The sequence below is a fragment of the Pan troglodytes genome, chromosome 7 (assembly GCF_028858775.2).
Source record: "Pan troglodytes isolate AG18354 chromosome 7, NHGRI_mPanTro3-v2.0_pri, whole genome shotgun sequence".
NCBI lineage: Eukaryota > Metazoa > Chordata > Mammalia > Primates > Hominidae > Pan > Pan troglodytes.
Genome location: NC_072405.2, coordinates 35,507,647 through 35,534,669, shown reverse-complemented (window position 1 = coordinate 35,534,669; position 27,023 = coordinate 35,507,647). Strand labels below are relative to the sequence as shown.

General features: G+C 39.2%; 1 long non-coding RNA gene across 1 annotated transcript; it reads left to right on the top strand.

Annotated features, from left to right (window-relative positions):
- The first annotated feature begins 108 nt into the window (after positions 1-108).
- On the top strand, positions 109-25,296 carry LOC107976270 (uncharacterized). Its single transcript, XR_001720104.4, has 3 exons — positions 109-755; positions 22,745-22,841; positions 25,112-25,296. It is a non-coding gene; the product is annotated as an uncharacterized LOC107976270 (long non-coding RNA).
- The last annotated feature ends 1,727 nt before the right edge of the window (positions 25,297-27,023 follow it).

Below are 27,023 nucleotides of genomic sequence, written 5' to 3'. Positions count from 1 at the left end.
TTGGATATTTTATAGAATTGTGTAATCCAAATTGAGGAGGAGTGAAATGTTGACTCATTGAATATTTTCATGTAGGAGTAGAATGGCATTTTTCTACAATTATTCAAGTCTCCTTTATGTCCCTGAAGTGCTATGTTCTAAATCCAATAGTGTCCAAGCTGAGGCCAGGCTTCCCGCAGGTGCTCCCAGCGATGACAGAGCAAAGCAGGGATTCTAAAGCAGTCCAGGTTCTGAGATGCCAGGGGCTCCTCTAGTGGGTACTCTCTTTCCCTTGAGGACTCCCATCAGCCTTGCCCAGACTATCTTATAACTGCATTACAGTCTAAGGCTCATTCTGTTCCAGTTTCCTTCCTTCCTTTCTTCCTTCTTTCCTTCCTTCCTTCCTCCCTTCCTCCCTCCCTCCTTTCTTTCCTGCCTTCCTTTCTCCCTCCCTCCCTCTCTCTCTCCCTTCCCCTTCCCCTTCGCCTTTTCCTTCCTTCCTTCCTTCCTTCCTTCCTTCCTTCCTTCCTTCCTTCCTTCCTTCCTTCCTTCCTTCCTTCCCTTTCTCCTCCACAAGAGTCAACTCTGCCCCTCCACGTGATGACTTTCCTGGACTTTTTCAACACTCTTCCATTAGCCTCTCACAGGTGTTCTCCCTCAATAAATCCCTTGTATATTTAATCCCACCTGCAATGTCACTGGGCTTTTGAAAACCAAGTGAGAAGACAAGTGTCTGTTGATAGAAACCCTTCGGTAAATGTTAACATGTGAAAGCAGTGAGTATTATATTTTATTGTAATGTCTAATTTTTCTATATAGATATATCCACTTTCCCTTTCCTACGTTATATAACTGTGGACTTTTGCTTTTACTTTTTCTCTTGGGTAGACTAGCCAGAAATTTTTCCATGTTATTTTCTTTTTCAAAGATCTAACACTTGTGTATATTTATAAATATATTTATTTCAACTCATTAATAGAATAATTTTTAAAAATATTTAAAAAATTAAAATTTATCAATATAATCTCACTTTGTTGAAGTTTGTTTTGGGGTTCACTTTCTAATTTCCTCAACTGAATGTTGAGTTCATTTATTTCATTCTTACTGATTTAGGAATGAAAATGTTAAGGCATTCAATTTTCCTATGAGTATATCTTTGGTGGAAATTCACCCATTTTGATATGTCATGTTCTCATGGTTTCATTTTGTAAATAATTGGTAATTGCAGTTTTGATATACTCTTTGATTCAGTAATTATTTGGAAGAGGTTATTTTTACTTCTCCATTGGTTATTAATTTCCATTTTTATTATAATAATTTTACAAACACATCCTGTACAAACTCTCCTTGAAAAACGCATTGAAATTATTTTGTGGCCTAATATATGATAAGTTAATGTAAATGTTCCATGTTTGCTTAAAAATACACATGTATGATTTAAAGTTTGATACATAGTATAGCTATTGAGTCAACCTTAGTTACATTACTTAGCCTCTGTAATCTTTTTAAGTTTTTATTTTTTTGCTATTTTAAATTCCTCCTCACTACTGTTTTCTATAAAATTCTCTTTCTATTTCTAATACAATATAACTTATTCATTCCACCATTGAAGGCTCTTTATTAACTACCCAATATGTGCTAGGAACTCTACTAGTTCTTAGTCTAGTAATAGAATAGATAAATAATCCCTGGGACTTTTCATTCTGCTGGAGGCAAACAGACAATAAATAATATAAGTAAGTAAAACAACTTGTATGCTAGCTGCAGATAAGGATTATAAGGAATAATAAGACAGGGAAGTAGAACAGGTTGTTGGCAGGGGAAGGGAGTTACAACTTTAAATAGGGCGGTCAGTGAAGACCTCACTGTCAGACAATAGCTGAGCAAAGATCTGAGGAGGTCAAGGTGTCAGGCTGCAGCTCTCTGAGGCTAGAGCAATCCATGCAACAGGAACAGCAAGTGCTAAGGCCCTGAGGCAGGAGCACTCCTGGTGTGTTCACACAAGAAGTAAACCAGTGTGCTTGGAGCAGACGCAGCTAGAAAAAGAGCAGTTGGAGATGAGAGATCCAGCACATAACATTCACAACACGTGTTCATTGTGAATTGTACCTTTTACCAGTTTAAAGTGGCCTTCCTGGCTTATTTCACATTGTTTGCATTAAACTCAACTATGATATTAATAATATAACCTTCATTTTTTTAGCTTATCTTGCACAAATGACATTTATATGATCCATAAGTGTTAAATATTTGATGTCACTATCTTTAAATATACCTCTTAAAAACATGATAGGTACATTTTATTTTTGATAGAATTTAGCTGTTTACTTTTAATTTCCCCCAATGTTTTGTTAATTGGCAGAGGTGAGTGAAATGGTAACTTTTGGGCACCACGCCCCTTCAAAACAAGGAATTAAGTTCAGCTATATTCTCACTTCTCTTCTAAGAGCATAAATAAGCATATAAATAAGGGTTTTATATTTAGATGATATTGTGTATGTATATCTGTGTATCTTATAATTATAGTTGTTGTTAGATCAGAAATGGCTTTCACATTTGTCCCACTCTGGGCTCTTATATCTTGATGATGCCTGTAACTGTTTCCAGCGTGGCCCAGACTTGGTGATATACGAAATACACTCCCCTGCTTCTCTCCCCTTTCACTCCTCTGATGCCTCTGTCCTCAGAGATATTCCCCCAACCACTAACTCTAACATATCAAATTCGAATCAGGAGGTATTGGCTCAATTTATCAAATGCTTTATTATGCATTCCTCACATTAGTAGGTTTCCAGAAGTTTCAAAGTCAGACCTATCTGACTTGGTGGTCTAGTTTGAATAGCTATTTCCACTCTCGGGGTATTTGCCTAATCTCACGTTTTAAAACTCACTTGTTATACTAGGTGAATGCTGATCAGGCAGCCCTTGTACAGCCTTGCTGCGATTATTAATTTTCCAAAACTATCTGGTTTACTCATCATTCTACACATGCACCATTCCCTAGTTATGTAGACAGGAAGGAATATGTATGTATATGTGTGTGTGTGTGTGTATAATATGTATATAATATATACACACACATATACATATACCTGTTGTTCACACACACACACACACACACACACACACACACAATACATATGTAATATAGGCTTGATAGAAAAAACATTGCCAGGCACAGTGGCTCATGCCTGTAATCCCAACACTTTGGGAAGCTGAGGCAGAAGGATTTCTTGAGCCCAAGAGTTTGAGACCAACCTGGGCAACATAGTGAGACCTTGTCTCTACAAAAAGTTAAAAAAATTAGCTGGGCATTGTTGTTTATGTCTGTAGTCCCAGCTCCTAGGGAGGCTAAGGTGGGAGGATCACTTGAGAGCAGAAGTTCAAGGCTGCAGTGAGTTATGATCACACCATTGCACTACAGCCCAGGTGACAGAGCAAGACCCTGTCTCAAAAAAAAAAATTAATATCCATCTACAGAGAAGTATATGGCTACACTCTACAGACAGTTTGAACTTGATAGACCTAAACAACTGTATATTTAAAATGCCGTCTCATGGAGCTTATAATTTAGTTGGGGAAATAAGATATAAAAAATTAAAAAGGTTAGGAGCTACTGGATGGAGTTTAAAACAGTAATAAGGCAGACAACACTAGGCAATGCCTAGCATAAAGAGCATAAAATTTGGTGTGAAAGAGACTTGGATTTGAGTCTTGGCTTTGTTATTAACTGCGTAATCTTAGATGTGTTATTTAATATTTCTAAAATTTAATTTCCTCAAATTATTGCGGTAATAGTAATATTCCCTTACAGAGCTGCTATGAGGATGAAATTTAATGGAGTGGGCATCTTATACTGCTGACATTGCAGTTTTTGACTGTGGTGATGCACTTTGTAAAAGCCTATCTTTTTGCCCTTGTTGGGTAACATAGTGACAAAATTTGAGGATGGAAATAGATTGTAGATGGATTTCTTAGTCTAGGGTATAATATGATTTGGGGGTTAATTTAAGTGAAACGGTAATTACAATCTTAAAAGAGCTTCTGGGAAATGAGCAAAAAATGTCAACAGACACTTCACAGAAGAGGAAATGAACATGGTGTTTAACATATGGCCAAAAAATGCTCAGCTTTGTTCATTGGCAAGCTGTGGGAAATGGGCAGTCTAACACATTGCTGACGGGAAGTCAGAATGGTGTAACATTTGCAGAGATGAATTTGGCAGTATCATAGTATCAAAATATCATAGTCACTGATCATTTGACCCTGCAATTCCACTTCTAAGGCTCTATCCCAAAAACATTATGGGAAAAGCTATTAAATAGCTAATATTCAAGGTTGTACACTACAACAATTGTGACACCATAAAAATGTAGCATAAAGGACTTGATGTTGGATGGCACATTCATAAAGTGGAAAATTATCCAGTTATAGATGAAACAGGAAAATGCGTGGGGTAGATTTGGAGGTGAAATGTCTCTGAATATACATTTTGTTACGTAATTTTGGCTTCCAAAACCTATAAATGTATTACATACTTAAAAACTATACCTAAAAATGAAAAACAACCTAAAGTGAACACTAACAACTACTTTTTAAATAAACCACAGATAGAAAAAAATTATTTCTGTCTTAATATTTAAAACAGTATTTTGACTATACATTTCTAGTGAAATACATAGTAAGGAAACATAAAAAAGCAAAATTATATTAAGTTCGATTCCATAGTTTGTTAGGGGTAACATTGGAATTATTATTTTGAATCTCTTTTAAGCATATGATAAGATATTACCAACAAATAATTATATTACGAATGTTTGAAAGCCAAATTTTCAGTGTAAAACGGGAAGTATAAGTGAAAAATTAGAGAATGTAAGTAAAGCTCTATAATACCTGAATAGGAAATATTAGTATGAACCTTTGAAATTTTTATTTCAAAATTACATATTTTCTAGATTTGTCCATTGAAAAGGCTAAAAAGAAATGACAGCCCATAATCGACGGGTACATTCCATTGACTGAGACTGTGATCTTAAATATTATTGCTATTGGAGAACACCAAGAACCCTGGAGAATAACTGAATGCAGTTGTGAGAAAAGAAATATATATTAAGACCCTGGAATGTTCCATTGGGCCTAAAAGTAAGCTAAAAAAGATGCATAGTACATGTTCAAAACACACAGGGGCCAAAAAAGAAGGGGCTCCCATTGGCCAAAGATGAGATATATGAATATTAAAAAGAATAATGAATGCAACTGGTTGAAACATACTTGCTGTATAGAAAGCCAGGAGTTCAAAATGATACTTAAAAAAAAGCTCATTGAACACCACTGGAAGGAACAAAAGTAAAAGCAACTTGTCTCAAAAGCCAGGAACTAAAAGTAAAGAATTAGGCATTTATTCCATCTTTTCATATGACCTATATTTCAGAGTTATCACAAAGCCTGATAAGATAAGAGTTATCTTATCTAGATGATGAGATAAAGAGTCCATTATTAGAGAAGAGCTCCAGCTAAAGCTGTGAAGGCAATCATGAAATGAAGACTCACCATTTTGCAGCAGTTAATGATCACCAATAGATGAAGCACTAGGTGAAAGGTTGATGGGAAGCTTTATAGTGGGGGAGGAGAGGAGATCAGACTGCCACCTTCTGAATTCATTGATCGGTCATGCATCACTAACCACGGGATGTCTAGAGATTGTATACCTCCTGGTGTGATGTGATATGAAGCTCACAGCACTACTGATGAAGGATTCCTGCAAAAAAAAATAATTGAACCTAAATCTAATAAAACGTGCAGGGTTAACTACCATTTACGGGAAACACAAAGAAGATGGAGAAACAAGCAAACACCATAAGGAAACAATTACAGAACATGGAACATTTTATATGCGGTTAACAGTTTCTGCAACATGTCAATGACTGGCACACGAAAAACTAAGAAAGAAAACCTCTAGATTAAAAGAGAATTCAGACATAACCATTAAAGGTAATGAATGGACCTTGTTTGGATTCTGATTTGAATCAATGAAATGTAATTGACATTTTTGAGACACATGGGAGCATTTTTTATGGACTGGGTATTACAGGAAACAAAGGAATGACTGTTAACTTTATTACATGTGATAATGGCATCTTGGTTACATAAGTAATGTTTTTAGAAATGCCTTTTGAATTATGTACAGTGAAATGACTTGATGTCTGGAATTTGCTTTAAAATACTTCAATGAAGAAGAAGAAAAAAGAAAGTAAAAAAGAAATAACTGAAGCAAATGTGGGCAAAATTTTAATAATTGTTGATCTAGGTAAAGACTATATGGAGGTTCTTTATTTTCTTAACTGCTGTTAAAAGAAAAATTTAGGCACATTAAAATCTCAGTGAATTTATTTGGGCATTCAGTGATTCATGAAACAGGCAGCACCAGACTTCAAGTGGTTCAGTGCTCCACTGTAGGAGTGTGAAGGGGGAACTTTTATAGGGTGTTCCTGGAAGAAAGATAAAGGAAATATTTGATTGGCTAAACTGGAAAATACCTAATTAGAGGTTAGTTGGAGGTTCCTGATTGGTAAAGTCTCCAGTTAGAGGTGAGTTGGCAGTTTCTGATTGGTTAAGCTCAAGTTTCCCTTCACTGTTTACATTGAGTTCGGTTTTGGTGTGCTTATGTGGGAACCCAAGGTGCTGGAGCTGTCTTAGCCTAATGCCCACCCACCCCCCAATTAATCATTTTAACACTTCTAAGTATGTTTGAAAATATGCCTAATACAATTTTAAAACCAAAAGTTACTTTGGAAAATAAAATATTAAAACAACTTCTGGGGAAAGCATCAAAGAGTCATTTGAAAACCATCTTGAGATACTGATCTTAGGACAAAGGGAAAAGATAAGAAACAGTCTCACTTAGATGCAGGTCTTTTTTTGGAATTTTGCTGATTACTTCCCTAATGGAAGTACTAGAACCTTTGGTAGACTTTGGATCTCGCTCCTTATATTAAGAATAAATGTGTTTTTTTTTCTTTTAAAGAAGTGCAGGGAATGAAATTTTCATGCTATAGCTGTTGGGAGCCAGGGAGGTGCTCTAGATTTCTCTGTCAATTACTCTTGTACCAGGAAGGATATGGCTGTACCAGTCAGCAGTCGAGGAACACCTGCTTATTATGGGCTTTCTGGGAGAGGAGTCAAATGGTTAAGTGTTCTTTCTTCTATATGGCTTGCTTTCTTGGTTCATACAATCTCTTTCCCCATTTAGACAGCTATTTCTTGTTTTGGAATTTGTTTCATATGGCTAGGGAATAGAAAAACATTTCTTTTCCTCCATTTAAGCCACATTGGGAACCAAGGTGAGATACAGGTGGAGGGGCATGGGGCAGCCCTTAGACCAACCTTTCATATAAACCAGTGCTTTTCAAAGTGTAGTCTACAGAACCTTGTTGGTGGGTGGACTTTCTGAAACCCTTTCAGAAGGATCTGTTAAATAAAACTATTTTCAGTATATACCAAGAAATTTTTTATCTTTTCCAATGTGTTGACACATGCACGGAATGGATTTGTTGCCAATGATGCAATTCAAACTATCAACAGAATATTTAGACATTAGAAAAATGGAATTTTGAAAACCTTACATCCATCACTGTTAGCTTGACAGCTGCCCAACATTAAACACATTTCTGATGAGACCAGAAGTGATAATAACAAATGTGATTTTTTGTTACTGTAATATGGAAATGTGTCAACATTTGGAAGACATGCATAACTTAGTGAATCAATATTTTCCAAACAACTACTGTGTGATGGTCTGAAATCAAGCATGAGTAAAAGATCCATGCAAAATGCAGGATAGACCATGGATGTTAAGCCACATTAATGAGCAAAAAGTTAATTGACACAATTTTATATCTTTTTTTGCCTTAAGGAATTACTATTTGTTGAACTTTTGTGTAGCAGTAATAATATCCAGAATTATCTAAAAAAAATTTATAAACTTCTTTATTTTCCAATTAAATATATGAGTTTTTTTTCACATAGCTTAACTAAAACAACATATTGCAACAGATTGAATGCAGAAGCAAATATGAGATTCTAGGTGTCTTCCAGCCAGACATTAGAAAGATTTGCAAAAATGTTAAACAATGCCATTGTCCTCACTAATTATTTTTGTTTTAGAATCTGTTCTCATATTTGATAAAAATGTGTTATGTATGTTTATATATGTGATGGGTTTATTGTTATTTTTAAATGAATCACTACATATTAAGAATGTTATTAGTTCTAATTTCTAGTATGGTAAATATTGACAAATATAGCTCTCATAAACAAAAGCTTTTAGGGGCTGTGAATCAATTGTTAAGAATGCAGAGAGGTCCCGAGGCCAAAAAGTTTTATAAGCCACTGATCTAGGTTATGGATACTGGTCCATCATGGCTTGGGGCTGATCCTGGGGTTTGGGCCCCAAAGAGGATTTCTTTGCTTGTAATGTCCCCTGTATAGGTAACCGTGTGTCAGTAAATACCAGTTAGGACACCAAAATAGTTCATGACCTTTCAGAACCATCTGTTGGTTCAAGGTACATGGCCTTGAATTCAGAAGCATCTGTTTAGAAGCACCAGGTAAATCAAAACTTGCCACAACTCTGCGGGAGTTTAACTGGGGCTCAATCCCTTGCTTTTTTTTTTTTTTTTTTTTTTTTTTTTTTAAATAACCAGGGTTTTGGTTAATTCCCTCATGGGCTCCTGAACCAAAGGACCTGAAACGAAATATATTTGCAGGCTGAAGATGGTTTCTTCTCATGAAGAGCTGGAATTAGGACTAAATTTGATATGTGAAATTGGGTTGAAACATTTAATTACTGCCTCTAATTGTTTTAACAAATTCAACAAAGGGTAACTTTTGTTCCTATGCAAGTGCCTTTCAAAAGTCAGATGGTAAGTTCCGAATTTAGACTTGACCCCCTATCTTGGCTTGACAATCTGTCAAGGGTTCATGAAATCCACTCCCTTGAAATCCAGAGGGCACTTAAGCTTCCAAAGCACAATATCCACAGGCACTTGCTGACATGTTTTTCCGCAGTCTCCCTTGTTGGGGTGAAGTTTGCAAAACAAGTATTTCAGTTTGCCCTGTCACATGATAGCCCCCCCCAAAGGGAATCATCATGTAACTTCAGAGGGCTGGAAAAAAGCAGTCATCCCTGCCGTGCACGATATGAAGGTGGACTCCCTGCTGGGAAGGACTGAGGCACTCTCGGCATAGGGTGGGGGCTCTCTGAAGGCTGTGCTTGTTTAAGTTTAAACTGTCCCCTCTTTTGGGTGGTTTCTCCTTTGACTTGCATCATCTCCACTGCTTGCAGTTGCTGAAGTTTCCTGAGAAAGTGCATAATGGCGTTTTCTGGGCTTACCCTTACTCCAGAGAGGCACTTGTGTCTCCAAACTCACATCTTGGGCAAGAGGCTCTGTGGAGTCCTCCTGGGTCCTTCAGGTCCCCAAGTGACAGCTGGGCTATTCCTGGAGATCTCGGGATGATGAAGAAGGATCTTGAGGGATGAACTGCCCAGGATTTTGACAGATCCTATGAGCACCACACACCCAGACCACTAGGTTGGTGCCACTGTGCCTCCATTTGGAAGGCTGAATCATTCAGATCTAGCCCCAGATCACGGTGAAATAGAAAAAAGTATTAAAGTGAGTGGCTAGGGTCTACGCTCACTTTTGCTGTAACAGCTGAGTGATGTTGGGCAACTCATACCACCTCTCTGAGCACATTGTCTCATCTGCAAATGGGTGAATTGGGCTCACATCCTTAAAATTCCTTCTGGCTTGGGCATTCATGAGACCATTTCCCAGCTACAATGGAGAATGGCCCTCAAGAGAATAAATAAGCACAAGAAATCACTTTTCTGGCTTCTTCCAATAGCCCTAGTCCTGGTGTGTTTTCCTATGAGGAAGGAAAAGCCATCACTCCCAGCAGCCCCAACATGGGTATCTAGTGGGCAATGTGTTGGAGTACATAGGGAGAGCAGCTGGTAGCAGATTTTCCTGGTGGAATAATAAAGCTCCAGGGATTTCTGTGCGCCTGACACCCTTCAATGTGCTTTGGGTGAGTAACTCAATAAAGCCTCACATGAAGCCTTTGGGGTAGAGACTGTCTACCATCCCCATTTTACAGACGGAAAAAGTGAGGCACAGACATGTTAAGTGGCTTCTCCGGCATTACACAATGAGAGATGGGAAGAGCTAAAATTCAAAGCCAACCAGTCTAGCTTCTGAGTCTAGACTCTTAACCACAACTACCCCAATCTCCTGTTTCTCATCTGTCTTCTCAAGTCACTCCTGCTTTGGCTGCATGTTTAGAATCTCCTAGGCCTAGCCCTCATACATGTGGATGCCATTTGAATGTCTTCCCAAATTGGAACCCCATCACTGGTCTTTGCCCTCCCCATGTCACAGCCCATGGGTGACAAATGTTCTGCCAACACATGTATCTACACATCATCTATTGCTCAGGTCTTTTGTCATTTAGGATAAGAATTAGCCACTGGCCTACATGTAGGGATAGCTTTGACTCCACCCTTAGCCCCACCCAACTTACAGCATCAATTTTGGGCAGAATGGGGTTATCCCTTTCAAATAAAACATTTTTTTGTGTGTGTGATGAAAAAATGTAACTCCAAAGCCTAAGAGAGGATGGTAATCAGCATGTACAGAGATTAAAGGGCTGTGATTAATATATTAAGTCCTATGCGCTGGCTGTCATTCCTACAGGCCAGTATAATAACACAGTCATACTCAGGTAGTTTCTGGCTCTCACTCTCTCACTCACTAAATCATCACATAATTCATTGGTCTGACTTTTCTTATTCCACGTTTGACCTCTTTTTGTTACATAAGCATTGATGATGTTGAGCTGAGATCATTCCTTCTAATCTTTCACTCCATATTCACCCTCTTCTCTGCCTGTATGATTGTCAATATATTTTCTCTCAATTAGATTACTCTTTACTGGAGAGCTGTGGAAGCACTGTGTCACAGACACTCTTACAGGCTGTCAGAAATCATTTCCTATCTAGATTATGGGTTTGAAAACACCCCCATTTCAGAGATTGAAATGTTTGGCTATTTTGGAAATGAAAGTAGCCTCAGAAAAATTAACGTGAGATTGCTGCCAGTGTCACAATGCCAGTGCATTGAAAGAATGCATTTTGAAAGGAAATGAATTTTGAAAATGTCACAATGCATTTTTGAAAGAAACATGTAGGATGGTTTAAAGGAAGGTTCATTTTATTTTTCCTGATTGTAGACTCTCCTGTAGTTTAGAGAAAAAACAGTGGAGAAGACTTTTGTTTTCGTCGTTGCATGAGTACCTGATGGCAAGAGCCTTGGGCATCCCCATTGTGCTCGTTCATCACCTCATTCAGCATTATTATTATTTTTATTTTTGTTTTGTTTTTGTTTTTGTTTTTTTGTTGTTGTTGTTGCTGTTTGTTTTTTGAGATGGAGGCTTGCTCTGTCACCCAGGCTGGAGTGCAGTGGCACAATCTCGGTTCACTACAACCTCTGCCTCCCAGGTTCAAGCGATTCTCCTGCCGCAGCCTCCCAAGTAGCTGGGACTACAGGTACCTGCCACCACGCCTGGCTACTTTTTGTATTTTTAGTAGAGATGGGGTTTCACCATCTGTAGAACTTCTGACCTCAGGTGATCCACCCACTTCGGCCTCCCAAAGTGCTGGGATTACAGGTGTGAGCCACCACACCCGGCCTCAGCATTATTCTTTTCCAGTGATTCTCAATAGGGGGGAAGTGCATTCCCTCAATCAGGGGGAATTTAGAAATTTCTGTGCTGTTTTAGTGGTTTGTCACAATGACAGAAGGAGTGCTACTGGCATTTAGAGTTGAGGTGGGTGGTGAGGGATCAGTTCTATAATGTCCCAGGAAGTCTTTGTTTTTTTTTTTAAAGGCTTTATTGAGATATAATCCACATACCATACAATTCACACACTTCAAGTGTACAATTCAATGGCTTTTAGTTGTGCAGCCAATCAATCAATTTTAGAACATTTTCAGTATCACAAGAAGAATAACCATTATTATGCCCCATTTCTCCCCTTATTCCCAGCTCTAGGTGACCACAGATCTACTGTCTTTTTCTATAGATTTGTCTTTTTGTACATTTCACATAAATGGAGTCATACAATAGGTGGTCTTTTGTGACTGGCTTCTTTCACTTAGTGTAATGTTTTCAAAATTCATCCATGTTGTAGCATGTATCAGCATTGTATTTCTTTTTATTGCAGAATAATATTCTATTGCATGGATATACCACATTTTTTTAATCCAATCTTCAGTTAATGGACTTCTGGATAGTTTCCATTTTTTGACTCTCTTTAATGCTATGTATATTATGAACATGCATGTGAAGTTTTTGTGTAGACACATGGTTTCATTTCTCTGGGGTATGTTCCTAGGAGGAGAATTGCTAGGTCATGTGGTAACTCTATGTTTAACATTTTGAGGAGCTGCCAGGCTGTTTTCTAAAGCAGCTACACTGTTTTGCATGCCCACCAGCAGTCCACGAGGGTTCTGATTTCTCCATATTCTCTCCGACACTTGTTATTGTGTTTCTTTTACTATAGCCATCCTAGTGGATATAAAGTGGTATCTCATTGTGGTTTTGATTTGCATTTCCCAGATGGCTCATGATGTTGAATGTCTTTTCATGTGAAAATTGGCCATTTGTGTATATTCTTTAAAGAAAAATCTATTTAGGTCCTGTGTCCATTTCTAAATTTGGGTTATTTGCCTTTTTGTTATTAAATAGTAAGACACCTTTATACATTCTAGATACAAGCCCCTTATCAGATATATAGTTTATACAATTTTTCTGTCATTCTGTTTTTTTTTTGTTTTTACTTTCTTGATGGTATCCTTTGAAGTATAAAAGTTTTTAATTTTTGATGATACAAAGGCAGTCTGAACAATAAATTCTCCCCCCAGAACCCCAATAGCACAAGCACTATAAATGGTCAGGCTAAAGGTAGATGATTTATGTTAGTTTCAAACCGATGGTTTTGATGCTTACTGATTTCTGTATATCCACAAAAGTCTATTTTGCCTTTTCCTTTTTAAAAATATAACTCATATTTGGAGTGAGACTTTTCTACTAAAATATTTTGTTTATATTACTCAGCAGAGAACAGCTCAGATATAAGTGAACTTGTTTTTTGCCCCCTTGCCATATTTTATTTCTTACTAAACATCAGGCTTGAAATGGATGAGATTGATGTTTAGCTGGGAAGTATTACATTATGATTATATCCTAACATTTTTGGATCACATGGTGTGCTTGTCTATGTATGTACCAAAGTCCAGAGACATGAAAAAAACATGGTATTTAGAGAAAGTAAGAAATTCAACATTCCTAAGCATTGCCCATTTGAGTAGTGGGGGCAGGTAGTAAAATGGAGGTCTGAGTAGGGGAGGAGAGGAAAAACTATGAGAAGAGAAAAGGGAAAGTGAAAGAGAATGAATAAATATGGAGAAGAAGAAAAGAAAGAAGGAAGTGGGAGGAAAAAGAAATGGTAGGACAGGAAGAAACAGAAAAATAGAAAAGACAGAAAGACCTCTCAGGCATGGTCTAGGGGCATCTTGGGCACCTTCCTCAATCTCTGCTCACTGCCTACCTTCCCATCGCTGGGAGAGGATCCACAGTACCCTGTGGAAATCTCTAACCAGTATTTACCATCCAGCATGATATAGCGAGGATGCTGTATTAATCCATTTTCACACTGCTGATAAAGACATACCAGAGACTGGGTACTTTATAAAGAAAAAGAGGTTTAATGGGCTCACAGTTCCACGTGGCTCAGGAGGCCTCACAATCATGGCGGAAGGTGGAAGTCATGTCATACATGGTGGCAGACAAGAGAGAATGAGGGCCAAGTGAAACAGGTTTCCCATCACAAAACCGTCAGATCTAGTGAGACTTATTCACTACCATGATAACAATATGGGGGAAACTGCCCCCATGATTCAATTACCTCCCACCAATTACAATTTCCTTGTGTGTGACCCAATCGCAGTATGCATGAGTGCAATCATACAATACGTTAGTGATCTCTGGTCAACACAACCAACTAATCAAAAAATAAAAAGGAAAGAATGAGAGGACTTGTTCCTTAACAGCTTTACCTGTATTCCAAGTTTTAAGCCACTGTTACAGGCCACCTGACACCCCTGATGGGTTTGTAATTATCTTGTGAAGTCTTCAAAGTCTTTCTTTAGACAATTCTATAGCCACTTCTTTCTTTAGACACTTCTTATTGTGAAATGATGATGTCAAAATAAATCCAGCAACCATAATCCCCCAGGAACGGAGTCCTGGGAAAGATGCTGACATCTCCATTTCAAAGAAAGTAAGAATGTGGGAAGTCCATCCATGGAAATGTTCCCACAAGAGATTAGTCACTGGATATGCATTTCTTATTTGGTTATTTATACTAATATTTCCCATCAACACAAAATGTAACTGCTTCTGGTTATTATTGCTACTTTCAGATATCATTTCCTACAAAGGAGCCTAATTTAGATAAAGCCAGGCAAGGCATGAATGCATCTGTTCAGGCAGGCCAGCATGGAGGATGTGGGAAGTGACAGCCCAGCTGTTATCCAGTGGAGCTTAATTATTGCCATTTATGCACATGCTGTGTGAGCAGCCTAATCAGCTTCGGGCATGGACTTGCCACAACTCTATGTCTAGATTCTTCTCCATCTATGCAGCAAGAAGCAGTTATCATCCCTCACAGGACGGCCTCTTACTGGTTGCTCGTGTCCTTGCTTCATTGCTCTGTTGATTGTAAGACTGTCGATCAGTGTTTGGAATCACCGCTCCATTCAACAGAGCTGCTTAGAAGTCAATCAAGAGCATATTTTCAATTTAATTACACCTGCCCTTGCCCAATGTGTAAAAAGGGTGGTGGATTAGTTCTTTCCTCTTTAGTAAAGAATTTTTCATAAAAATGACACCAGTATCATGGTATGTATGTGTATGTGTGTGTATAAATGTGTGTGTGAGTGTGTGTGTGTGTGTGTGTCAGGGTTTTCCAGAGAAACAGAACCATCTCTCTCCAGAGAGAGAGAGAGGGAGAGAGAGACAGGGCGGGGGAGACTTATTATAGGAATTTGCTCATGTGATTTTGGAGGCTGCGAAGTCCCAAGATCTGCCACCTGCAAACAGGTGAATGAGGAAGCTGGTGGTGTAATTCAGACTGAGTCTGAAGGCCCAGGACCAAGGAGCCCTTGGTCAACGGTGGGCATCCCATTGTCCCAGTGCAAGGCCTGAGGGCTGAAGAAGAGGGAGGAGAAGAGGAGGAGGAGGTTTGTGATGTTGCAAGTCTCTGAAGGGCTGGAAAACAGGATCTCAGATGTCAGAGGGCAGGAGAAGGTGGATGCCCCAGCTCAAGGAGAGAGAGGCCAAATTTCTAATTCACCCTGCCTCCACCTTTTTGCTCTATTTGGGTCCTCATCAGACTAGGTGATGTCCACCCACGTTGGTGGGGATGATCTTCTTTACTTAGTTTACCAATTCCAATGCTAATCTCTTCCAGAAACACCATCACAGACACATCCAGAAATTATGTTTTACCTGGGTTATCTGGGTATCCCTTAGCCCAGTCACACTGACACAAAAAGGTAACCATCAATATATATATGTGTGTGTACATATATTGGTAAACATATATATGTGTATATATGCATATACATATGTGTGTGTGTATGTGTGTGTGTATATATATATATATTTGATCTCAGCAAGTCATACTTCCATTATTATTGCAACTTATTACTTTGCTTATTTAAGCCCAAGTGGAGGGAAAACATAACAGAGAGCTCAGAACAACTAGGATCCCTCAACTCAAGGCATTTAACAAATTTCCAGCATGTGGGAAATGTGGGCAGTGAGTTGGGCAGTCTTAGATGAAGAGAGTAGGTCCCCATGAATGGGCTGGGATCCCTCTTAGATCTTCTATTTCTGCATCAGTAAAAGCATTTCAATTGTCAAAAGAATATAAGTGTGATACCTCATAGTAATAGAGACACATGATATGCAATCTCTCTTTTATCTTTTATAGGATTATTATGTTAAACTCCAAGTTCTTTTTCTGTCACTTGAGAAACAGTGGCACAGCTAGTAATTTCAGTGCCCTGGCTAATTTAATTTGTATCCCATAACCTGCAGCTCTTACCTTTGAGTCTTTTACTCCCTTCACCCATATAATCTATCTCAGTAAAAAGCACATAATATACACACTTAACTCGTGGGAATTTAATTACCCACTTGTGGAGGGAAACCTGCAATGGTAATTTCCATTGTCATGCTCCTCAGTGAGCTGATGCCCACAACACCTCCCTTGCCAAATATACAATGAGAGGTGTAATCTACTCTTCCCTAAATGGTTTCAGCTCCTATTTGTCTCTTGTAGCATCAATGTGATTTTAGTGTTTAGATGTACATTTTAAAATATAATATTACCTCTAAAGCCAGGCATGGTGGCTCGTACCTGTAATCCTAGCACTTTGGGAGACTGTGGTGGGAAAATAGCTTGAGCCCAGGAGTTTGAGACTAGCCTGGGCAACATGACAAAACCTTATCTCTACAAAAACTACAAAAAGTTAGCAGGGCATGGTGGCATATGCCTGTAGTCCCAGCTACTTGGGAGGCTAAGGTGGGAGGATCACCAGAGCCTGGGGAGGTCAAGGCTGCAGTGAGCCATGATCTCGCCACTGCACTCCAGCCTGGGCAACACAGTGAGACCCCTTCTCAATAACTAGCTAACTAACTAAATAAAATATGATATAACCTTTAAATAGAAACCAAATACTTTGGTGGTCAACTTAAGTTCTATTGTTGAAAGAAAAATGGACTTTTTTGGACCTATGAAGAATTGGAAAATCAGTCTCCTCCCTAGTTATGCATACTCTCCTTTTTAGCTACTTAAGGGCTCTTCAAGAATATTTTTCTACAGCCTACCAGCCTACGTGTTATCTTTTGCTGTAGACTTTGGAACGTGACCCTGTGTAATGTGTAACTGTGGCATGGACAGTTGAGCCAAGATCCTTTCATTCCTTGCTTTCAGTCATGCCTGTAACTTTATCAGATAACAAGTCTTGATAGAATTCTCTTTTTTTATTTTTTTAATTTTAATTTTTTTATTTTTTGAGACGGAGTCTTGCTCTCTTACCCAGGCTGGAGTGCAGTGGTGTGATCTTGGCTCACTGCAACCTCCGCCTCCTGGGTTGAAGCGATTTTCCTGTCTCAGCCTCCCGAGTAGCTGGGACTATAGGCGTATGTCACCAAGCCCAGCTAATTTTTGTATTTTTAGTAGAGACGGGGTTTCACCATGTTATCCACGCTGGCCTATGCTTTGGAAAAATATGAATGTTTGCTGTTGCTAACCTTTTTATGTTCGGTCTAAATTTACTCACCACAACAAGATTTTCCTCTGGTGTGCGCCATGAGGGTCGTGGAGTTACGAAGTGTGAGCGAGAGGACACCAAGCCCTTTTTACAATCCCTGTAGGATGGTGACTCGTCCAGTGTCCCACAGCAAAGTGCAGGCAGATCAAAGACCTTTGTTAAAACAGATAGATTATACATTAGCCACATTCCACTGAATAGGATTGAATTCCATGTCATACCATTGAAAAAGTAGTTTTTGAAATTAAACTAACGTTACTACTCAAGGGAGAGCGTCTCATAAAGAATGAGCTGGGACAGCAAGGCTCTGATGAAGGCAGAAAAGTCCAGAACAACAAAACGCACAAAGAGAAAAGGTCTTCGCGAAGGGCCGCACGGAGGGATCTGGTCTTTGGGAATGGCAGGGGGTCAGGGTCTTCTCCAGAGACAAAGACACTAGACATTCAGGACCTGTCCAGAGAAGGCTATGTCCCAGGGGAAAGGGCAAATGGGGGGACAGGCTAGTGTTCACAAAGACTGAAGAACAGCCTGGTATCATCCCAGCTCCTGATTGGATAAAGGTAAAATTTCTCATCCTACCTGCCTGCTGGAAGAAAGATAAACCCTCCTCGAAGTAAGATAATATATTACCATCCAGAGCCTCTATAGTTTTTCACACATAATGCCCAGCACTCAAAAAAAAATTTACCTGGCATGCCAAGACACAGAACAATATATTAGAAAAAAAGGAGAGAAAAGGCAATATGTACAAACCCATAGGTGATCTAGATATTGGAAAGATCAGAAGTAGATTTTGTAATAACCATGATTAACATATTCAAGGAAAAGATGGCAAGATGGAAAATTTCACCGCAGACCTTGAACCTATAAAATAATCTAGAACTTAAAAATACTATAACTAAAATTAGAAATTCAATCGTGGGTTTAAAAGCAGATTAGACATTGCTGAAAAGAGAACTAGAGGAATGGTCAGTAGAAAACAAACAGACTGAAACTCTGAGAAAGTCGAAAGGATATAAAATAGAAAGAGGGTGTAAGAGACACATGGAACCCAAAGAACGTGCTTGTGTGATTTTAATACCAGATGGAGAGAGAGCACATAGGGCAGAAGCAATATTTGAAGACAATTAGCTGAGATGTTCCCCAAATTGATGACAGACTCAAGTCACAGATTTGATAAGTGCAACAAATCCAAAGAAGTGTGACAGAGGAAATCCATACCTGGGCCCCAAGCAGTAAAATGGTTAAAGTTGAAAGACAAAAAAAGTCTTAACAGGAGACAGAGAGAAAATGACCTATAAACCTCAAAGTGCAGGTGACTTTTCAACACCAACAACTCAAGCCAGGACACCATGGAATGACATCTTAAGCATTGAAAGAAGTCACTGCCTATGCAGAATTATATCCAGTTAAAATTCTTTTCAAAATGAAGAAAAAATAGAGAAGACATTCCAGATGAACAAAAACTAAAAGAATTTGTCACTAGCAGAAGTGCATGGAAAGAAAAACTAAAGGTTGTCTTCATGCTTTCCAGGTAGGCAGCATGGAAATTTAGGAAGATATAAAGAGCAATAAAATATGTAAGTATATACAAATGAATATTTACTATATAAGACACTGACAACAATATCTTGTGGGGTTTAAATACATGCAGAATAAAGACACATTATCAATAGCACAAAAAGTTTAGGTTGTGGTAAATAAAGAATTCTATGATCCTTTAATTCAGAGAGGTGATAAATGCATGAATTTATACTATAATATATAAGTCAGAGATGTATGTTGCATCCTCTAGGGTACAGGTTAAAATAACATAGAATTAATGAGTGAATGGAGAAAAAATAATAAAAATAATTAAGCAAAAAAGGATAAGAAAGAAATAAAAAACAAAGGAACAAAGAAAAAATGGGAACAAAGTAAGATGACAGATTTTTTTACTCCAAATATTAATTGCCTTAAGTTTAACTGACAAAATACTCTCATTATAGATAAACAAAAATCAAAGATTGTCAGACTAGATTTTAAAAAACTATCTAAATGCTGCTTACAAGAAGCTCTCTTTAAATATGAGAATATGGAAGGCAAGGAAGTTCAAAGTGTTGGTAAGAAAGATTCAAATGATAGGTTATAGAATTTAAGCAAAATAAAGGACGGATTAAACACAAAAAAGCCTACAAATAGGGAGGAAATAGATCAGACGTTCTGCCTTGGCCACACATTAAAATTACATGGGACAGCTTTGGTGGTTTGTTTGTTTTTAACTAAACTTATTTTGACATAATTGTAGGGTCATATGCAGTTATAAGAAATAATACAGAGAGTTCTTGTGTACCCTTTACCCAATTTCCCTAATAGTAACATCTTACAACACTGATGTTGCACAGAACATTTCTATCAGCTCAGTAATCCCTCAAGCTGTCCTTTTATGGCCATTCTCATTTCCTTCCTGCCCCCATCATCTCTTTGACCCTGAGCAATCTGTTCTCCATTTCTGTAATTTATCATTTCAATAATGCTATGTAAATAGAACCATATATTTTTTAAATTGGTTTTTGCATTCCGTGTAATTCCCCGGAGATTCTTCTGGGTTGTTGCGTGTGTCTACAGTAGCTCCTTCTATTGCTAAGTGGTAGTCCATATGGGTGTGCCACATGGACTGTTCACCCACTAAGGGACATCTTAGTTGTTTCCAATTCTTCCTTATTAAGAATAAAACTGTTATAAACATCTGTGTATGGGTTTTTTTTGTGAACAAGACTTTTTATTTTTCAGGGGAAAATGGAAGAGTACCACTGCTTAGTTATATGGTAGTTGCATGTATTTAAAGAAATTGTTAAACTGTTTTCCAGTGTTGCTGTATCATTTTATATTCCCATAATATGTTAAGAAATATATTCCCAATGTTTCTTACATTTCTTTACATCCTAGGAACAAATTATCATAGACTAATGAATTGGTGCTCTGAGTGGCCAATCTTGGGTTATGTATGTGCGTGACCCTGGGAGGAGGAAGTTCAGTTCCATCCCAGCCACATGGCCTAAGGCTCCTCAATATAAAAATAACAGCTACGAAAATTCATACTTGATTACCTACAAGATACCAGGTAGTGTTTTAAGCACTTATAGATGATATGGTTTGGCTCTGTGTCCCCACCCAAATCTCATCTCGAATTGTAATCCCCACAAGTAGAGGGAGGGCGTGGTGGGAGCTGATTGGATCATGGGGGAAGTTTCCCCCATGCTGTTCTCATGACAGTGAGTGAGTTCTCATGAGATCTGATGGTTTAGAAGTATGGCACTTCCCCCACGCTGTTCTCATGACAGTGAGTGAGTTCTCATGAGATCTGATGGTTTAGAAGTGTGGCACTTCCCCCACCTCCGCCATCTTGTGAAGAAGGTGCTTGCTTTTCTTTCTTATTCTGCCATGATTATAAGTTTCCTGAGTGAGGCCTCCCCAGCCATGCAGAACTGTGAGTCAATTAAACCTCCTTTCCTGATAAATTACCCAGCCTCAGGTGGTTTTTTTTTTCTTTTTTTTTTTTTTTAGAGGGAGTCTCGCTCTTTCACCCAGGCTGGAGTGCAGTGGTGCGATCTTGGCTCACTGCAACCTCTGCCTCCTGGGTTCAAGTGATTCTCCTGCCTCAGCCTCCCAAGTAGCTGGGATTACAAGTGTGTGCCACCACGCCCAGCTAATTTTTGTATTTTTAGTAGAGATGAGGTTTCATCATATTGGCCAGGGTGGTCTCGATCTTCTGACCTCGTGATCCGCCCACCTCAGCCTCCCAAAGCGCCGGGATTACAGGCGTGAGACCCCGCGCCCAGCCTCAGGCAGTTCTTTATAGCAGTGTAAAAACAGACTAAAGCAATCGAATTGCTCCTTTCATCCTCAGCAATATAGGTGCTATAGCTCTATTGTACAGATGAAGCACCTGAGTCCCCAGGATTAACTAACTTGCCTAAAGTTGCACTTTAGTACCGGCAGACAAAATTCCAAGTCCGCTAGCCCAGCTGCAGAACTGTGTTCTTCTCCACTCCACTGTGCCTCCCCAAACAAGGGAGAACGGTGGCTGGGCAGGTAAAATTAATAAATTCATAAGAAGGTCCTTCTTGTTTGGGGGTTGTCATCCCTTTGTCAACTATTTTTACTTTTCCTTTGAAACATGTTCCTTTCAAGCATTTCTCCCACCCTCCACCCATTAGAATTTCACATAATCTCCTTGCATGAGCCTAGAAATGCTGTTGCCCTCACCCTTGCAGGGATGGTGGTGGGAAAGCAGATGCTGACACAAGACGGATTCCCTACCCCTTATTAGGTCACTTTCATAAAGAAAAAGGAGGACATTTTGGGAGGCTGAGGCAGCAGGATTGCTTGTGGCCAGGAGTTTGAGACCAGCCTGGGTAACATAGCCAGATATTGTCTCTACAAAAGAAATAAAAATAAACTAGACAAGCATGGTGGCACATACCTGTAGTCTCAGCCACTCAAGAGGCTGACATGGGAGGATTGCTTGAGCCCAGGAGTTTGAGGCTGCAGTGAGCTATGATTGTGTCACTGCACTCCAGCCTGGGAGACAGAGAGAGACCTTATCTCTAAAAATAAAATAAAACAAGAAGAAGGAGGAGGAGACCTCAAAGCAGAAGGCAGGCTCTGCAGTCTCTCTGGATTCTCTACATTAATATAGCCTCTCAGATTTCAGTGAGAACGAATATTCTCTTCCAGTGGGACAGCAGCTGTCTAGCAAGGCGGCTGCTCTCTCACTCCCAGCATGTGCTGGCTCAGGCTCGGATGGAACAGCATTATTTTCTGCTTGACTTTCAGATGACCCATGCACAGCGCACTGTCAACACCTCTTGGAGGGCTGGCATAAGCTTTATTCATTCATTCCATTGACTTTGCTTTGCTTGGGTGCCAGCACAATTCAGTTCCAAGGAGCAGCATAAAGCATTCACCAAGCATGGACTGGAATCAATGATTTGAATGTTTAAATTTTCCAAAAATCAATAAAGACATTCATCTTCACATAAGGGTAACAAAACTTCCCTCCAGGAGCTATACAGGGGGGCCTGGAGAAAGGAAGTAAGGGGTCCAGAGTGATCTTCAGCCTTCTCAAATCTCCCTTGCAGGGGCATTGGAGTTGGGAGGAGGCTTTAAGAGAGGAGGAAGGTGATGGACAGATAAAGGTGGAAAAAAAGGAACACTAGAGAAGAGAATTCAAGTAGGGCATGGTTGGCTGAAGACAGACAGGGAAGTCCGCTAATTCTGATCTTTTTGTTCTCTCCTTTCACTGTCAAACCTCATCACAGGCACGTTTTCTGAGCTGATAATTTGGACATAAATTCATACCCATGATCTGACAGTGGAATGGGCTATTTGAGCTTGGGTTTCTTTTGGAAATAGAGGGTAGGTATATGGTTGACATGCTCATGACCCCCCATTTGTGTTTTCTTTACTCTCTTCTTATGAGGGACAAATTGTGTGTAAATTATTTATGTTTGTTACTATAGATGCAGATATGGCAACAGCTAAAATGTGCCCACTGGCGAGGTTCTTATAGAAAGAGGTTTTTCACATTTTACAGGCTGAAATAGCATTTCATTATCACATCACAGATCCATCTAACTGTTCTTTATTATAACTCTGAAGCATCATTTTAGTGACTAAAATGCACACTTATTAGATTTCAGTCCCATCGTACATGATTCTAACCAATATTCAGCACTAGTCCTTTTTTGTTTTCCTGGCAGTATTTTTTTGGAGGGAGAACCCAAAGAATCAATTGACTTCACAAAAGGCAATGTCAGAGCACAATGATTTTTTTTACCTCCTGCAATTAAGGTAAATTTAACCCCTTCCTGAATATAAACCATTTAAAAAGTATGCTGCATCTAGGCTGAAGATTGGAAATAATGTAGGAGGCGGGATTTGACTCCAGAGGCTTGGCTCGGACACCAGAACGGATTGAGGACTAGCTAAAACAAGGCCAGGGCAAAGCAGCTTTCAATCAGACATGCCCATCAGTGTGCCATGTCAATTTACCATTGCCATGGCAACACTGGGGCGTTACAGCCCCTTTGCATGGCAATGACCCAATGACCCAAAAGTTATTACCCTTTCCCTAGATATTTCTACATAAACCACCTTTTAGTCTGCATGCAATTAAAAGTCAGCATAAATACGACTGCAAAAGTGCTCTGAGCTGCTACTCTCTGCCCATGGGGTAACCCTGCTCTGCGGAAGTAGTCACCAAGCTGTAACACTTCAATAAGGCTGTTTTCTTCTGCCTCTGCCTTGCCCTTGAATTCTTTCCTGGGCCAAGCCAGAAACCCAGTGGGCTAAGCTCCACTTTGGGGTTTGCCTGACCTGCATCAGAAATACCTGATGGAAGTGGGACTCTATTCTTATTTTAAAAAAATATTTATTTATTTTTATCAAACGAATACATGTACATTTTTTTTTTTGAGGTGGAGTTTCACTCTTGTTGCCCAGGCTGGAGTGCAATGGCGCGATCTTGGCTCACTGCAACCTCTGCCTCCGAGGTTCAAGTGATTCTCCTGCCTCAGCCTCCCGAGTAGCTGAGATTACAGGCATGCCCCACCACGCCGGGCTAATTTTTTTTTTTTTTTTTTTTTTTAAATAGAGACAGGGTTTCTCCATGTTGGTCAGGCTGGTCTCGAATTCCTGACCTTAGGTGATCTGCCGGCCTCAGCCTCCCAAAGTGCTGGGATTACAGGCATGAACCACTGTGCCCAGCCTACATGTACATATTTTTGTAAGCTGAATAGTAGCAAAGTGTTTACAATGACAAAAGAGCAGCCTCCTAAGCCTTTCTTTCCCGCCCTAGATGTCTACTTCCTAGAGGCAACCACTGTATATACATTTTCTCTTGCTATTTAGTTTGATTAATCTAAATACACACTTAAATTAGTATTTCTTGTCTTTTCAGTTTTCTATCATCAAAACTATCTGGTGACTTCTAATGATGGAAGTCAAGGATTTCAAATTTTTACACCATTTCACACACACACATGCACAGATATCCTCACAGCGGAATTCTAGCACATTTCTGCTTAGATCAAGACTCGGCATATGCAATATTGTGAAAATGTAAATATTGCTCCCTGATGAGCTAAGTAGGATATTTTGTTCACATTTCTGTGTCAACTTCTTATTTCCCAAAGCAGATTTCTTTGGATTTTTTTTTCTTGGCTTTGTTAGAATTTCTTGCTGTTTGTATATCCTCCATCAACAATGCAAAATACTACTTGATCCAGTTTTTCACACAATGTCACCAGTTCCCACCCATCCCCATCTTTTTTCCCCCCGATGTCATCCCTCCTGGAGCCCTCTGCCTTCATTTCTAATGTGGACTAGCTTTGCTCTCTTGACCACTTCCCAGTTGTAGTCCTGGGACCTCCCTTTGCAATTCATCTGGGAATTCCCATTGCCCTTCCCCTGCATTGGATCACCTATTTTATGCATCCCTTGGCTTATCTTGGTTTAAGGTGATACTAACTGCTATTTAATATAACAAATATATCTCAAAATGTATTGGCTGAATGCAGTAGAAGTTTATTCCCATCTAACAGCCTGATGCAAGAATTGAGTGTGTCTTTCACAAAGTGGCTGATGTGCAGCAACTCTCTTCATCTTGTCGTTCTCCTGTCCTTTAGGGTCTTGATGTATTTTGCTTTCAGCGTGTAGAAAGAGAAGACAGGATTGTATCTGGGAGGATTTTATTCCATTGGCTAGAGCTCAATCGATCAAAACAGAGAATTTTCCAGAATTGAAGAAAGACATGAATCTTCAAGTTGAAAATGTTATTTTGAATTCTGAATCCTCTGTAATACAAATGAAAATAAATCCACACTTAGACTCATTATGGTGAAAATGAAGGTCTTTGTGATATTGGTTTATGACTCACAGCCCCGTTCTCTTTTGTCTCCATACTTGATTTTGATTCATGATTCAGTTGGCTGCAATATATTCTTAAGTAATTTTTCCCCTTTAAGACTGGTGTATCTTACATGTCTTGAAATCTGAACATGGCAGTGGCCTTCACATATGAATGACAACTTGGTGGCTGTATCCTTTTTGTTCTCAAAACTGTAGACCAGTGTTTTTCTAAAGGAGGCAAATCCCCCATTCCCTATACTCCAGAGGGATATTTGACCAGATTTGAAGACATTTTTGGTTGTAACAACTGTTGGGGTTTGGGGGTGCTATTGACCTCTAGTGGGTAGAGGCCAGGGATGATGCTGATCAACACCCTACAATGCATGGGGCAGCCCCCCACAGGCCCCAAAGTCAACAGTGCTGAGATTAAGGAAACCTGTCCTAGACATTGCCTCATTGTTTTTGTTGTTTTCTGATACTGAAATATGTGGCATGTCTGACATCAATCACATTTTTTTAAATTTGTGAGGTTTAAAAAAATTTTATAATTGAAACGTAACCAGATTTTATAACGTGAAGTCCAAGTGTAGTTTTTTTACTTTGCGATTCAACTTTGTTTTTGGCCCAGGGGAATTTTCAGTGGTTTGTGCCCTGCTACTGATGAAGAGGCTGGATGGATGGGATCCTGTAAGTGATCTGACTTAACTTTGCCTACAACACACTCATCTAACTGCACACCCAGTCCTGCTTGCTACCAGAATTAGAACCTTAATTTGTGTAACACATATTTATAATATTTATCCAATGCCCAGTGTGCCAGGTATGGATTTAGACTTGGGATGCAGAAGTGAGCAAAACAAAACAAAATCCTTACTTTAATGTAGTTTATATTTTTTGGAAAAAATGTGCATGGTCATGTGACTGCTTTTTTCTGTGCCAACCTCTGAAGTTGGGGTGATATCCCACAGCTTTTACTCCATTTGGTTCAGACATTTTCATCTCTCTGCTAGCTCCAAGCTGCTGAGGTCTTAGCATGCCTTGCCAAAGTAAATAGTGAGTAAAAATCAGCACAGATAGAAAAAGAAGCATTATCAGAAATTATATGTCTGCAGCTGGGCTGGGGCTAAGTGGATTAGGGTGAAGGTTAGAATTCTAGTGTAGACAAGTCTATATCCTGTCCCCAGTGGTAATAAGTTTATCGGGGTCTTGTTCAACAGCTTGCAAGCTGATGATAAGCTCCCAAGAGTATTGTAGTTTCACAGTTTAAGATCCAGCAGTATGGTTTCCGTTTGCTTAGCTCAGGATACAACAGGGAGACAGCATGCAGGTTTGCACACAGTCTCTGATCTAAGAGGCCACCAAGGGCCTGTTCCAGGCACTCTGTCCTTTTATTCCCAGACATCTATTGCCACCCACGAACATCTTTTAGGAACTAGACAACAGCAGTTCTGGTTAGCCTAAGAGGACTTATTTAATTATGTTTAGCCTAATAGAATATGTATGTAACAGATTCAACATATTTATATTTGAATGACAAATTTTCTGGGTTTTATGATCTGAGCTTATCTTCTAGGTCAGCACTCCCCAACTTTTTGGCACCAAGGACCAGTTTCATGGAAGACAATTTTTCCACATCTGGGAGGATTGGATGGGGGGTTGTTTAATGTGCATAACCCATTGTTATGCACA